Source organism: Melospiza melodia, chromosome 9 (genome assembly GCF_035770615.1).
Source record: "Melospiza melodia melodia isolate bMelMel2 chromosome 9, bMelMel2.pri, whole genome shotgun sequence".
Taxonomy (NCBI): Eukaryota; Metazoa; Chordata; class Aves; order Passeriformes; family Passerellidae; genus Melospiza; species Melospiza melodia.
The window spans coordinates 28,202,692-28,216,704 of record NC_086202.1 but is presented as its reverse complement, the minus strand read 5'-3'; the positions used below and the strand labels follow the sequence as shown (position 1 = coordinate 28,216,704).

At 41.7% G+C, this 14,013-nt stretch overlaps 1 protein-coding gene across 7 annotated transcripts in view; it reads left to right on the top strand.

Moving 5' to 3' along the window:
* Positions 1-11,800: 11,800 nt before the first annotated feature.
* Positions 11,801-14,013, top strand: part of CCSER2 (coiled-coil serine rich protein 2) — a 62,140-nt gene continuing 59,927 nt past the window's right edge. Inside the window, exons 1-2 of one of the 7 annotated variants that reach the window (XM_063164004.1) lie at positions 11,823-11,870; positions 12,483-12,667. The gene's annotated coding sequence lies outside the window, so the exon portion shown is untranslated. Of the gene's footprint in view, positions 11,871-12,482; positions 12,668-14,013 lie in introns of all 7 variants that reach the window. The other 6 variants (XM_063164006.1, XM_063164005.1, XM_063164008.1 and 3 more) reach the window with 6 other exon arrangements.

Sequence of the window (14,013 nt, the reverse complement as noted above, 5' to 3'; positions counted from 1 at the left end):
CAGAGGTAATGGATAATAAGATCTTTATCTCAAAGGAGCTGTAAAGGGAACAGAGGGAGATTTAATTCGCTGTCACCAAGTGGGTCACATCTCAGTGCAGGCAGTGTATTATTTCTGACAGACAATATGGTCTGATGGCTATTAAAAGAGCAACAGAGTAAGTTTTAGTCCTAGGCTAGTCCTCAGAGATCAAAGTGCCACTGAAGGATCGTTTCCTCAGTGGTTATCAGCATTTCAGTCTTGTGACCATGTGCTCTTCGTTCTCTCAGATTGAATGTTTTGCATTTTGGCAAAAAGGCCACAGATGAATTAGACATGGGCTCCAAAGTGTCTTTTCCTCTGAAGAGGATTTCCTAGCTTTGAAGAGGGACGCATTGGCAGTGGAACATATACTCCCTAAAGCTGTTTCAAAGTCATGTAGAAATAGAGAATTATGGTTTTCCAGTTCCTTAACCTGGTACATTTATCATCATAGCTTTCTAAATTTGTAAGAAGCTGAAATCATCCTCTGTTGAATTATTAATCATGGAAATATCTGAAAAGATCCATCAACATATCTGTGGGTTGCTTTTCTTCCAAATTAACTTTTACTGTAAGAGCTGACATTTGTCATCAGCTGTGGACCCCTGTAGCAAGTCTTGGTGACAGTAAGCTGGAATAAACATAATTTTGGGCAACATCTTGGGGAAGAAAGCAGACAACTCAGTGATTTTCATGGTCCCTAACACTAGTGAGAGATTAGGTATACATATTTTTTAAAATAAAGACCTGTTGAGATGCAGGAAAAATGGTTGTGTCTTCCAATATACCCTTAATTTAAATACTAATGTTTAAAAGTAATTTATGAGGGCACATTATTTAAGCAATAGTTCTCTATGTTCATTGTGCCTAAGTCAAAAGCATATGAGGAAATGCTTGCATATCCATTATGCACCTACAGGAAATACATATTAGGAATAAATTAATTTAAAAAATATTTTTAAATAAAATGTTTGAAATACAATACTATCCAAGCTGATACTGGATCTCCAGTTTGCACCTGGAGGAGCAGGACAGAACTAGAAGTGTCAGAGAACTGCAGATTCTTGCTTAAGCTTTTTAAAAAAACCAATAACCTTGGTTACTGACACACCAACATTGCCAGGTAAGCATTTCTGCATTTAGAGCTACAATGGCCTCCCAGAACTCATGGGATGGCATTTATTCATTCAGTGACAAAGGGAGAGTCACATAAACACTGATTCAGAAAGCAGATCTAAGGATGATCGTGCTTCTATCCCATGCCTACATTTTAATTCACTCACTGAATATGCAAAATGTATATTGAGCTAAGTACTTGAAATTGGCTCAGGTGTAAAATTTCACAGATTGTACTTGTGTCTCCCCAGTGTATCTCTCTCATTAGGGGGTGCCCCTGTAGGAGCCTCAGGAATTAAGAGCAAATGGAGCAAGTGCAAAGTAGGGGCTTCCATCACTGCAGAGGAAAATGACAGGACTGGTTTGTTCACCTCTCTTCAACATTTCATGAGACCTGATCTCTTATTAACAAGGTCGTCTTCTCCTTCTGAGTTGAAAAACTATTTTGTGACTCATTTTGTAATTTTCTGATTTCCTTTCTTCCTAATCTCTTATTTCCCTCTGTCTTCTCCCTTCTTTGGACACCATTCTGGGCCATCTGTATCTGGAGAAATGACACTTCACATTCCTGTCTGCAGCTGCTTCAATGCTTTCCAAAGCAAAATTCTTTCACTGGGACTACAGGAGAAACACAGCTCCAGGAAAACTAAGGCTCATTTTTCTTAGCTGGAGCCTGCAATACTGCTCATGATTTAGGTGCATCAGCAGCACAGGCTACTATTTCCTTAATATTGAAATAAGTCACTTTAAATGCACACTGTCACACTGTCTCTGCCAGGATGAAGGGTGCAGTTACTTATTTAGGAGATTATACCTGTAAAGAATTCTTTCCTAAGGAAAATTACCATAAACCTTTTCTTTTTCCCCCCCATCCAATTTCTCTCTAGTGACATATTTTGGAATCAGTTGGAGCACTTCAGTAGCTGAATTTTCACATCTGTGAGGGTTGGCATCTTGGCACATTTTCACAGGACTAATAAGGTATCTCTTTTATAATGAAAATGGCTCCAAACCCTTTTCCCTCTGGACACCACAGTGCATCTTGAGCTAATTATGGTTAGACATTCTGGCTCCAAAAAGAGGTTTTTTTCCCCTAAACTGCTTTCTGATGAGCACAAGAAGATTCTGTTCCATGCAAAGGTGTGTAACACTGAGTGTCACTCACACAGCAGCAAGTCTGTGTGAGTCTTAGCAGAAATTAAATACTCCAAGCATCCAATGATGTGTGTCACTGCATGCACTGGGGAAGCCTTGATTCAGGAGTTCCATTCTCACCATGGTAAGTGAATCATGCAGAAAAACATCCCCTTTTCACCAAGATCCTTCTTTCCCCATAGATGCTGTATTCAAACCCAGCAGCTGTAATTGTATTACTAATTTCATTCTCTAAAATATTTGCCCTCACTTTTTCCTGCAACTTAGAGTCAGGTTGCCAGAGTACCATCCTGGGCTTGAAAAAGGATGGCAATGGATTATAAAAGTGTAGCATAAAAAAAAACCAGCAGACATATAAAACATGTTTGCAATCAAATAAACAGCTTAGAGTGATATTAAATGGAAGAAAGCCAGGCATTCCCTAGAAGTTTATCCACTTATCTGGGCATTTTACGTAGGTTTTTAATTTTCTACGTGCTTATCTACTAATACTTTCAATATGTGCATCATTGCAGTCTGAGTTGGTTCTGTACTTCAGCTGCCCTCTCAGTAAGGAGATAACCCCCAGATTCTTTGAATTGGCCTCTCCTTCTGGGAGCACCCCTGGGACTTCTGGAACCTTGGATTTAACCATCAACATTTAGGCAAATACCCACAAATAACTACTTCTCTTTGCTCACAGCTGTTCCTGTTAAAGCTATTTTGCACTCAGTGTATCAGGTTTGGTTTTCTTTCTCTCTGCACCAGTTTGGCACAGGATAGTTCCATATAGGGTCTGCATGGGTCAGTCCTAAATGTATGGATCTGACAGGGAGGAATGGTGCATTCTGCCTCTGTCTCTGCTATGAGCGTGCCAGCTTGATCCTGGCACCTTTCTACACCTCACTTTATTTACAATTTACTAAAAGTAGCCCTAACTGTGTCAAAGCAAATTCTGAGGGTACATGCAAGTTTGTAGTACACCAGGAATTCCTTGATTTCAGCAGATCTTGAGTGCAAAATATTTCTCACAACTGTCTTGATAGTGAGACTGAAAGAGCAGCAGCTCTTCCCATGATTTTGCATTTAACTTTTTGCCTGCCAGCATCTTCTATTTCCAAGCACAAAATAAAATGTATTTTTATTAATCCTAAAACATGGTTTTGGCCATTAAAATGCCAGAGTCAGGCTGTTAAGAATTCGTCCTTGAGCCTTGTGACAATGGAAAGCATTATTATTTATTGCATACATTTGTAAAATAGTTCAGTTTCTCTCCAGCTTGCCACTATCTACAGTTAGAAATTATCAACTCAGAGAAAAACACCTTCCACACCTCCTGGTTTAAAAGCACAGCAGACCCTTGCTATGTGCCTTCCTAGACAGAGTAGTGACTGATTCTCTGGTGCCAGTATTGCAGGAAGCTGTCAGAATCTCTGGAGATAACTTCCTTCAGAAGTCCATGTATCAGAGGCAGGTATAGTAATAAAATTTCTGGTTTGTCTTTGTGAGAATCCACCTTTCTTGACAGGAAAGCAAGCACTTATCACTCACTGCAACTGAATGATGTCAGGCTTTGAAAACAGTGTCCAGAAAGATTCAGTGTTTAGGAAGGACCCTGGAGACAGACTGAGGGCTCATCCTCTGGCCCATGCTGAGCTGGGCATCCCAACCCCACGTGGACGAAAAGCCACTAATGATCCAGTGAATTGTATCTCCAGCTGCCCAGGGTCCTTATTTATCAATCACCTAAACATCCACTGCCATTCTCCAGATGATTCCCAATACCTAAAATCATTTTTATATTTTTATATCTCAATATATGTACACACACAGATGTATGTATACACATACATGAAAATGAAGGTATATGTAAAAGTTAAGGTTTACAGAAATATATTTTTATTTGTCTACATGTCCATATATAAGCACTATTTTCCTGAGTAACCAGGGTTAATAAAATAGGAGGGATGAAGAAAATTTTTATAAAACATTTTGTAAGATAATATCCCATGATTTTCCAAGCCATGATGATTTTGGGCATGTAGTGTTAGTGTTGTTGATGTTCCTGTGGAGCTCTAAAACACTGTTATTCAGTTAATTACTGCTTGGTCACACATGATTTGGGCTAAGGTCAGCTCACTCCTCAGTGCACATGCTACTGCCACGTGCCCAGAGGAAAAGCAATTGCATCATTTAATCTGATCTTTGGTTTTCGTTGCCATTTAATACTGCAAATGTAATGGAATTTCAGCTTTCATTTTTTATCTTTGACATGTTCAGACAAGAAAGATTAGGATCAAATATATACATGGAATAAAGCTATTTTTAAAGTTCTGACCTGTATTTTTAAACCTCTGTGTGCTACTGGAGCAGTCTACTTGTAATTTTCCTTAAGTTAATTGAAACTAATTAGTTGCATATAAAAAATAAAATAGCATGACTGGAGTAGTATTCATGGCAACAACATCACTTAGAGTCAACTCCTTTCTGCAGTCTGATTCAGCTATGAATCAAGACTTGAAAAATACATGAATCCTCTTGAAACATCTTCATGTTTCATCTGAGCTGGCAGGAAGTATTCCCTGTGCCAGCTCCTGGTAATTTGCAATCCTGCTCTGCACAGGGCCTGGCTGCTCACACAGCAAGGGCTGAGCCAAGGACTGGCCTGGTGCACTGGCAGCAGGGGCTCCTCAGTGCCATGAGAGGGAAATCAGGCTCAGGGAGGAGGAACACGATCTGCATCTGTCAGGACAGACACTGAGCTGTGACTTTGCTCTCCAGGAGGATTTGTAGCCTCGTCATTTCAGGTTGCTGTGGCCAGAATCCCTGTGAAGTACAGCAACAGTGCAGGATCTGTTTTCTTCTCTGTGATCTCTCTTATCTGTCTGCAATGAGAAGTGAGTAATTAAATTCATCGGAGGACATATTTTATTCATTAGTGCCTCCTTACAATATGCAAAAGCATCTCATGTAATACTTTTCTCATATAATTCCGTCATCAGTGAGTGAGATTTTTTCCTAAGAAAGGAAGGTGGGGTTAATCTATAAATCTGTCTCTTTAGGATTCTTAAACTGAAAGATGGCAGGTTTAGATTAGACATAAGGAAAAGTTCCTTTACTGTGAGAGTGGTAAGGCACTGAACAGGCTGCCCAGAGAATGCTCCAGCCCTGGGACTGCTCTTGGCCAGGCTGGATGGTGCTTGGAGTAACCTGGTCTAGTGGAAAGTGTTCCTGCCCATGGCAGGGGGCTGAAATGAGATGATCTTTAAGGTCTCTTCCCATCCAATCCATTCTGTGATATCATTCTGTCATTCTTATGTAGTGATGTCATTCTGAATGAACACAGAATATCTGTCACTGGTACAGTATCTAAAGAAACAAAATTATAGCTCATAAAGGTAATTCTGGGCACTCCTCAAACCTTTGTAGCAAAATAGCAAATGTTACAGTGAAACAGATAAGGAGACAATGCAGGTATCTTATTTTAAAAGATTTGAGAGAACATCATAATCAAGCTATTGTTAGGGCTGGTGAGATGACTGGCACTCCTAGAAGAGAGGGTGACAGTGAGTTTGCCAAGAATCAAACTGCTCTCTGTGTATCACATTTAACTGTGTGCTATCAGCATGTAGGAACCTTTGGTCACCACACCACCCAAGTGTCTTGTTCTTTCTAAATATTTTTGAACAAGACCCAGAAGGATTGTGTTTAGCTCACTTCCAGCTCTGAGTCTTCCATGTGGATGCATGTTAACAGGAATGCTGTTCTTTGAGCAGTCAAATGAAAACACATAAATATGATGCTCTTGCTCTGTTCTTCTCCTAGAAGCTTTCTTTCCTCTTACATTTCTTAATGTCTACAGCTTAGTTGGTCCATTATCCACTGTGTTGTGTGCTGATTATAAATAGACTGCAACTTTGGCAAATCTCAGGATTAAAAACTGTAATGATATCGTAAAATGGAGGATGCTGCCTATACAAACAAAAAAAGCTATCATTTCATCTTCATTAAACATTTTAAGGATTGTAAAATTTAAAATGTTATTAGATTACAAAATTAGCAAACCCACAAATTATCCACATCAATCAGTTCAGGATTAGCATTAATTTAAAGCAGACTCCTTTGTAACAGTGTTTGCATAAAGATAAGCCATACAACTGCAAATAAATTTTCATCTTTATTACTGATTTCTACTGAGATTTCATTGAATTCCAGTTAACTTTTCTCATTCTGTTAAACTTGAAGGCCATTAATAGAAACATGACTGTTGTCTTTTCTCTTGTGTAACGGAATGCCTTCACAGATGAAGAAAGAATCCCAAACACACAAGATAAAGTCCCCTAACAGTGTCACCAGTAAAAGGCTATTTTTTGAGTTCTGGGATTATCAGTCAACCTTTCAGTTATAAAATGCAACAAAAAAGGTTAATCTGTTCTGATTTAGAAAAAAATTTAATTACACAAAAGGAAATAATTTCCATAGCTGTACATCAAACTGAAATAAGGAGTTTTATTTATGTTCCAGAATCCTTCAAAATCCTACTGAATAATGGAAACAACAGGCATTTGGATTCCTTTGGCCTTTTGGCCTACATGAATACAAATTAAGTTGCAATGAAAAATAAGGAGGAAACTGTATCAGACTTAAATGAAATACATTATGCACTAATGTGTTTTAGCATTCAGACACTGAGAAGAAGTATCTTCTGTAAGAAGAAATGAAAGACAGCACACATGGATTTTAGAAATGTGCCACATCATTTTAATGGCTGCCCAGAAAAGCTTCCCTGTGTTTGTGAATGTGGTGTGGATGGGTGGATGGTTGGAATGAGATTGCCAAAGACAGTGCAGAAAACAAAGACTGTATTTTAGAAGCAGCTTTAACCAGGCTTCTTAAATTGTTTAACTAGTCTGCTTAAATAATTTAGATCTAAGTAGGTCTAAATTATTTAGACTAATGTAGTGTTTTGAAACATCATGCATGGTCAGCCCTCAGAAGAAAGAGCCCAGCAGCAGTAGGGTGTCAAGATTCCTGAGGTGGGTTTCAATAGCAGATGTTAATGAACTGGTCCAGCTACTTCTACTCCAGCACCACTGGAAAACTAGAGCAGTTTAAGCCTGTGTAAATTCACTGCTTTTCCCAGCATGAACAGACAGTGTAATGCATCCTGAGCATCTCTGAACCTCAGCAGGGCTGGCCACAAAATAACACATCAGAGTTTTAAAAACACATCCTGGACTGATGTTTGAGTATTCTTTCAGCAATGTTCAGAAGAAGAGATTGACCAAAAAAAATCTTTTCTGAAAGAAGGGTATGAAAGGTCACCAAACCCATAAATACAGCAACACTGTCTTTGCAAGGTAGACATCTGAGACAATTATTTAAATAACAAAGCAGCCAAAACTGCAATGAACAGGTCTTCATTTAAATAGTGTCCTATTAACTAAATATTACTTAGAAAGTGGTAGATAGCACTAAGGCCTGAAAAGATACCAAATCTTCAATTACTTCATTTGGATTATTTTTCAAAGCTAAGAAAAACAAAGGACTGTACTCTTAAATGTGACAAGATAAACGTGTATTTCAGCAGAATTTGAGCTCACCTCTGTGTTTTCTCTTAAGTAAAAAGGGAAAAAGATGCATTGATGGGGAACCCCTATAAAGACCTCAACTCGCACCAAACGGAATTCTTTTATTTTCATACAATTATTTATTGCAGAATGGTATGAAGTTTCATTACTTGTGGACACTATAAATGGAAATAATACATATATACACATATGACCACACTCATGGTAAGTATTTCTCTATGTGACATTAGCCTATAGCTTTCCCTGTTAACTCAGTGAACAAGTTCATAAACTTGAAGTAACCATTTTAGTACATATTTTTAAGGTAGTACAAAACTGAAATTACCTGTAGAGTTTAAAAAGTACAAGAAGTTGAAAAGTAAATAAGTAATTTTGGAGACAGTGACTCTTTAATGTCAAAAGAAAATGAGGAAAATATAAGAGATATATTCCTTAATGAAAAAAAAAAGGTAGAGACTCAGATTCTGAAAACATCTGAAAGTTCACTTTTGATGCCTGTTGATGGATGCATTTTACAGAATCATGAGACATTGTGAAATGAAGAATTACCACCCCTAACCATCCAACTGCATGCACTGTCATATATTTAATCAAAAGTGCACCTAGACCCCAAGAAGCATATGGTTTCTAATTTTAACATCTGTTTTCCTTTTCTTGAATGTTGGTGAGCTAGGGAGAATCCATGCTGCAGTACTTTGTAAAAGTAAAATGCCCACAATGAATACATTATTACTTATATGTGGGGGAAAGAAACAGTGGCATCTGGATGTTTAGCCCTTTTGAACTTGAAAGAATACAAACCAAGAAAATACAGCTCATCTGTCAGACAGCATAAAATCTGAGTTCAAGCAGAATGTGTGTGAATGCAGTAACAGAAAGTGGATGCACAAAGTAAAAGTGAAATTATTATGAACACATTAGTTTGCAGGAGTCACAGCATATGGGCTAAGGAGCAAGGATTTTTTTTATGGACATCATGGCAAAGATAATTTTTATGAAGTGATGCAGGAAGCAGGCTGTCCTTGCTTTGAGGATAATTTTAACTCAAGCAGACTCACTCAGCTTCATTGTAATGAAGAGAATTAGGAATATCTGGTTCATATTTTCTAGAGTGTAGGGCTCAGCTACATGGTTAAATTTGAGAACTTATCTCCTTTTTCACTAGAGTGGAGTCCCTGGCATGTGAACTCTTGGGGCTGGGAGAATATTTGTGTGAATATCACTAACTGCACATCCAGCTCCTCTCAGGGTCATTGGTGTCACCCACTGCTGTGTCTCTGGCTTTGGAGGCAGCACACTGCCAGGTCAGTGAGCAAAGGGGATAATAACAAGCTTTTAGTCCATCTCCCAGCGTAATATAAATGCCCATTTAAATCAATTTCATAGAAAATCAATTCAAGGTGAAGACCTCAAGCTGAAAGCATCTGATAATAAACTGGTAGGAAAAGATAGTGCAGCTGATCATAGCTGGCCCTCAGTCTGCAGTCTGTATGTAGGAGGGTTAACACCAATTCTTGAGGCAAGCACTCAGAAGCTGGAGTTTTGTATGTAATGCTTCCTTTTTCAAAAACTCTGAGGTCTGCTTCAAGTCTGGATCTTAATCTTTAGCCTATATAAGCATATGGAAATCTGTTAACTGCCTAAACAGATAGTGGAGGTTCTCAAATCTGTCCTAAAATATCTCTAGGTTGCTTTCTTCTTTTACATGTGTAGTTTTCTTTTAGATCTCTGTTTCATAATTATTTCCAGATTATAAAAGCATGAGCTGGAGTTAAAAAATGTGGTTATACCACCACTTCCAGGTCAGCACACACAGCATATGTGCCTCCTTTGTGCTGGTTACAAGTGTTCTGCTTCTCTGATCTTTATTCCTTGATCTTGCCCAGTGTGCCTCAGAGATGCACCAGGGGAGCTCCACAATTGCTTTGTGAGAGAGAACTTCAAGTATTGATGTTGGAGAAACACCCGCCAGTGCCTGCAGAAAGGCAGTGGAAATATAACTCTCCCAGTGAGGCTCTAATAGTATTTCTTTAATTTTTGGGAAGGAAATGGAGAAGAAAGTTATTAGGAAGAAATTTCATGGGGAATGGGGAAGTTTTGATGAACAAAGTACAGAAAAATCAAATCTATGCTAATGCAGTTGATGCTCAAAAGCTGAGAATGACTGGCAAGAAAGGATGATTGTGTGGTTAAAGCACCCATGCCTGACTGAGGAAATCTGAGTTCATTTCCTGGCTTTGCTATCTCTTTAGCTTTGAGCAAGAGATTAAATCTCTCTGCTTGCCTTTTTTATTTTTTTGCCTTCCTTTACCACAGGAGAGTCATTTTACTTCAGATTGTTCTAAGAATAAATGCATTAATGTGGCCAGTACATTTAAGCTTAAGCAGAAAAAAAAACCCATATAAAAGCTTCAGTTCTTGTTCCTTCTTTTTCTAAGAAGGCCTTTCTGCTGCCTATGGGGCAAATGTACCAAAGGGCAAATTCTTCATGCCCTGTGTCTAGAAAGATGAGGAGGCATTGTAATGCCTGGGCTGACATCTGGGCACACCCAGCTTCTAGTCAAGAGGTGAAGAAGGCTTATCAATTACAGGGTGTTGGTTTTATTTCTACACAAACATAGCCTGAGGTGACTTCACAGCTTCCTCCCTCTGGGAGGCCTGGCAAAGCAGGCAGGCAAAAGCTTAGAAAAATTGGCTATCGAAACTTTTGAGAGAAAAGAAACTCAGAACACCTGATGCTGAAGCACAACAGTATGAGATGGTGAAATGCTGTGACAATGAAGGCCCCAAAAGAAGGAGAGATGCAGAAACTCAGTCCCCAAGGCAGAACACTGAGGTGTAAATAATGACTCAGTGATTCACCTCACTGGCGAGGAACTTCCTGAACCTTCTGTCAGTGCCTTCTAATTCCTAGCACAGGTGGAAAATTTGAGGAAATTAAACTCTCAATTAGTACTGTGAGCACTGGCATGGAGAATTCCTGGTCTCCCCTCAATGACTGCGAGTCCTTCAGGATTTTTGCACAGCTGGGTCACCACCTTTCTCCTTTGAGTGCCTCTACTGTAGTGTGGGCAGCAGGACCGAGGCAGGGACCATCCCATCCCTGTGCTGGGCACTGCTGGGGCTGCACCTTGATTGCTGTCCTCAGTTCTGGGTGCCTGCTTTACAAAGGACATTGAGGGGCTGCAGTGCGTCCAGAGAGGGGCAACAAGGCTGGTGAAAGGTTTAGAAAATATGTCTTGTGAGGGACAGCTGGAGGAGCTGGGGTTGTTTAGTCTTGAGGGGGCTCAGGGTGGGGACATCATCGCTGTCTGCAGCTCACTGAAAGCAGCTTGTACTGAGGTGGGGCCGGCCTCTTCTGCCGTGCCTGCAGAGAGAGGACGGGAGGAAATGGCCTTAAACATGAGAGGTTCAGATTAGATCCTAGGAGACAATTTTGTCACTGTTTGGGTGGTTGGGCACTGTTTGGTAGGTTGTGCAGAGAGGTGGTATGGGTTTGTCACGGGGATCTGGCACTGGGTGTCGGCCGCACTGGCTGATGTTAAAGGTCTCTTCCACCCCTGACGGTGCCATGATTCCACCCTTCCATGCCGCAGGGCCGGGACACCCGCAGGCCCATTCCTGCAATGCTTTTAACAACTCCCATTTGCCCTTGGTTCTGCCAGCCTGCTCGACCATTGCTGGGGCAGCATCACACGGCCGAGCTGCGGCGGCCGCGCTGGGCCAGGGGCCCGGTGGCTCCCGGGGCACGGCTGCGGGGGCAATGGGAGCCATGAGGGAAATGATGGAGATGAGGCGACGAGGGAGATGGGCCGACGCCGGAGATGGGGCGATGCCGCCATGGGCAGGGCGGGGCGGCCGCGCTGACGTCAGGGCGGGCGGCGGGGCGCGGGGCGGCTGCGTGTTCCCGCCCTCCGCCCCTCCCTGCGCGGGCCGGGCCGGCCGGCGGGACCCGAGGGCGCGGAGCGGGCCTGCCCCGGGAGGCGACACGGCCCGCGCCGGCCGGCGGTGAGTGCGGGGCGGCCACCCCCGCGCCCTCATCGGGGGCTCTGAGCCGGCGGGGAGCGGCCGCCGTCCTCCGCCCAGCGCCGCCGCCCTGCGCCGGGGCGGGGGTCGCGGCTCGGCCGGGGATGCTGCGGCAGCGGGGGCCGCGCGGGCCGCGGGAGGCCGGGGCCGGGCGGGCGGGGCGGCCTCAGCGCTCGGCTCCGGGCCCGCTGAATGTCACGGAGGGCTCGGGGACAGCTCGGCCCGGCGCCGGGAGCGCCCCGGTGCCGGCTCTGCGGTGCTTGGCGTGTCCTGTGATCCGGTGTGCGGGCAGACGCACCTGCCTTGGGGTGCCTTGGGAGCAGCTGCTGCGAGCTCCGGCCGCAGAGGTCCTCTAGCGTGAGGTTTCGTATCTCGAGGGATTTAATCTCCGAAAAGGGGAAGCATCAAATGCACCCAGTGTGTGTTCAAAGATAACAGTTTAAAAAAATAGTGGCAGTGGAAAAGGATTCTAGTGGTGGCATTTCTGCTTTAGCAGTGATCTGTTGAGATTTATACCAAGGGGATGTTCTATACCAAGGGGATGTTGTGGTGATTTCACTTTAATGACACTGAGACTTTGCTTTCGTCACCCAGAGCCTGCTGTTCTCTTCGTGTTCTGTCAAATGTACTTTGGCACACAATGAAACGTAGGCAACCTCAGCCTTTAACTTTGAGCTGGAGGAGGTCGAGCTGTTTATCTTCAGTTTAAGAAAGCAAAACTGCATGGGAACTTTATGCTCTAGCAGAGTGTTAGTGTCCAGGCCAGACATCAAATTAAGGTAAGGATTGTCCGTCTGGTATGCTGTGTAAAGATGTAAAGCACTTTTCAGGGGAGCTGGTGCATTTTGCAGGGTTAGAGCTTCATGTCTACAGCAGGTTTGTGCTTGGTGTCTGTGGGCTTTGAGCCTTGGTTTGGTACAGAATAGAATTTTTTGCTAGGAAGGTGTTAAAAATGAAATGAAATTGAATCTAAGTTCTCATTTTGTTACATTTTTATAATTGAGAGCCACTTCACATATGTACTGAGACTTTAGTAAATTTCTCTCTTCTGGAGAAATATACAAAACTCTTGGGTTACTGAGACTAGTAAATTTCTTCCGGACAAATATACAAAACTGTGGGTTAGCCTGAGGCAGTAAATATTTACATTGTTTGCTGATAATGAATGAAATTCACAAGACGTTTTATCGTGCTTGTAATGATCACATAAATTCTATGGGCCCATTTTGAATTACATGCCTCCAAGCTGAAGAGGTGGTGGCCTAACAAATGGGACATGAGCAACCTAAATGTCAACCAAGGATCTATGTCAGTATACAGCTTAGAGTAGAAAAGTTGTTTTTGAAGTTGAGATTTAATTTCTGCTCATGGATGGTATTTTTCATTATAAAAGTATCAATGTTTGGGTTCCAAAAACTGCCCAGTATTGTTTTTTAACTGTAAAGCTGTTGAAAGGGTAGAAATAGCCTCAATTAACATAATGATCTCATTTAATGTATTGTTATACTAATGAGTAATCCTGTTTAATGGAACTGTTCGTGTAAAAGCTCATTGGAGTAAAATCCATTACTTTTGGACCTGATCATCCTTTAAGAGGGATTGGTTATTTGGAATAAACCAGTTAGTAGGAAATGTTGGCATGGGCTCTTTAGATAAAAAGCCATCATGCCATCAGTCTTGAGATGAATATTTCTTGCCTGGAATCCTTAGAAAGTGTGGATTTCTCAAAATGGAGAGGAGATGAAGGAATATAAGGTTACAGAAACCAATATGATAAAATATATCTACAGTGGTTGTGGTGTTCTCTTTCAGCCACTATTCACTGTAAACAGCAGCACCATCTTCTTAATTAGAAGCTTTCAGGCAGGGTTAAGTCCCGTGCCAACAGGGATGTTAAGGAGATCAAAATACTAATGGTGCTTTTGATAATCAGGTTGAAAATCCTGTATTGTGTTTCAATTGGAGCAATAAAAACAGATTATGTCAATCTCTGGATACCTGCACATGTGTATGTTACAGTAAAATCCCAAGAGCATTAAATAGTTACCCCAGAGTTGAAGTTTGGCTGGTCAGGATAGGTCTCTGCATTTCTTCATAGCTCTTGGACACACAGCTCACTCTACAC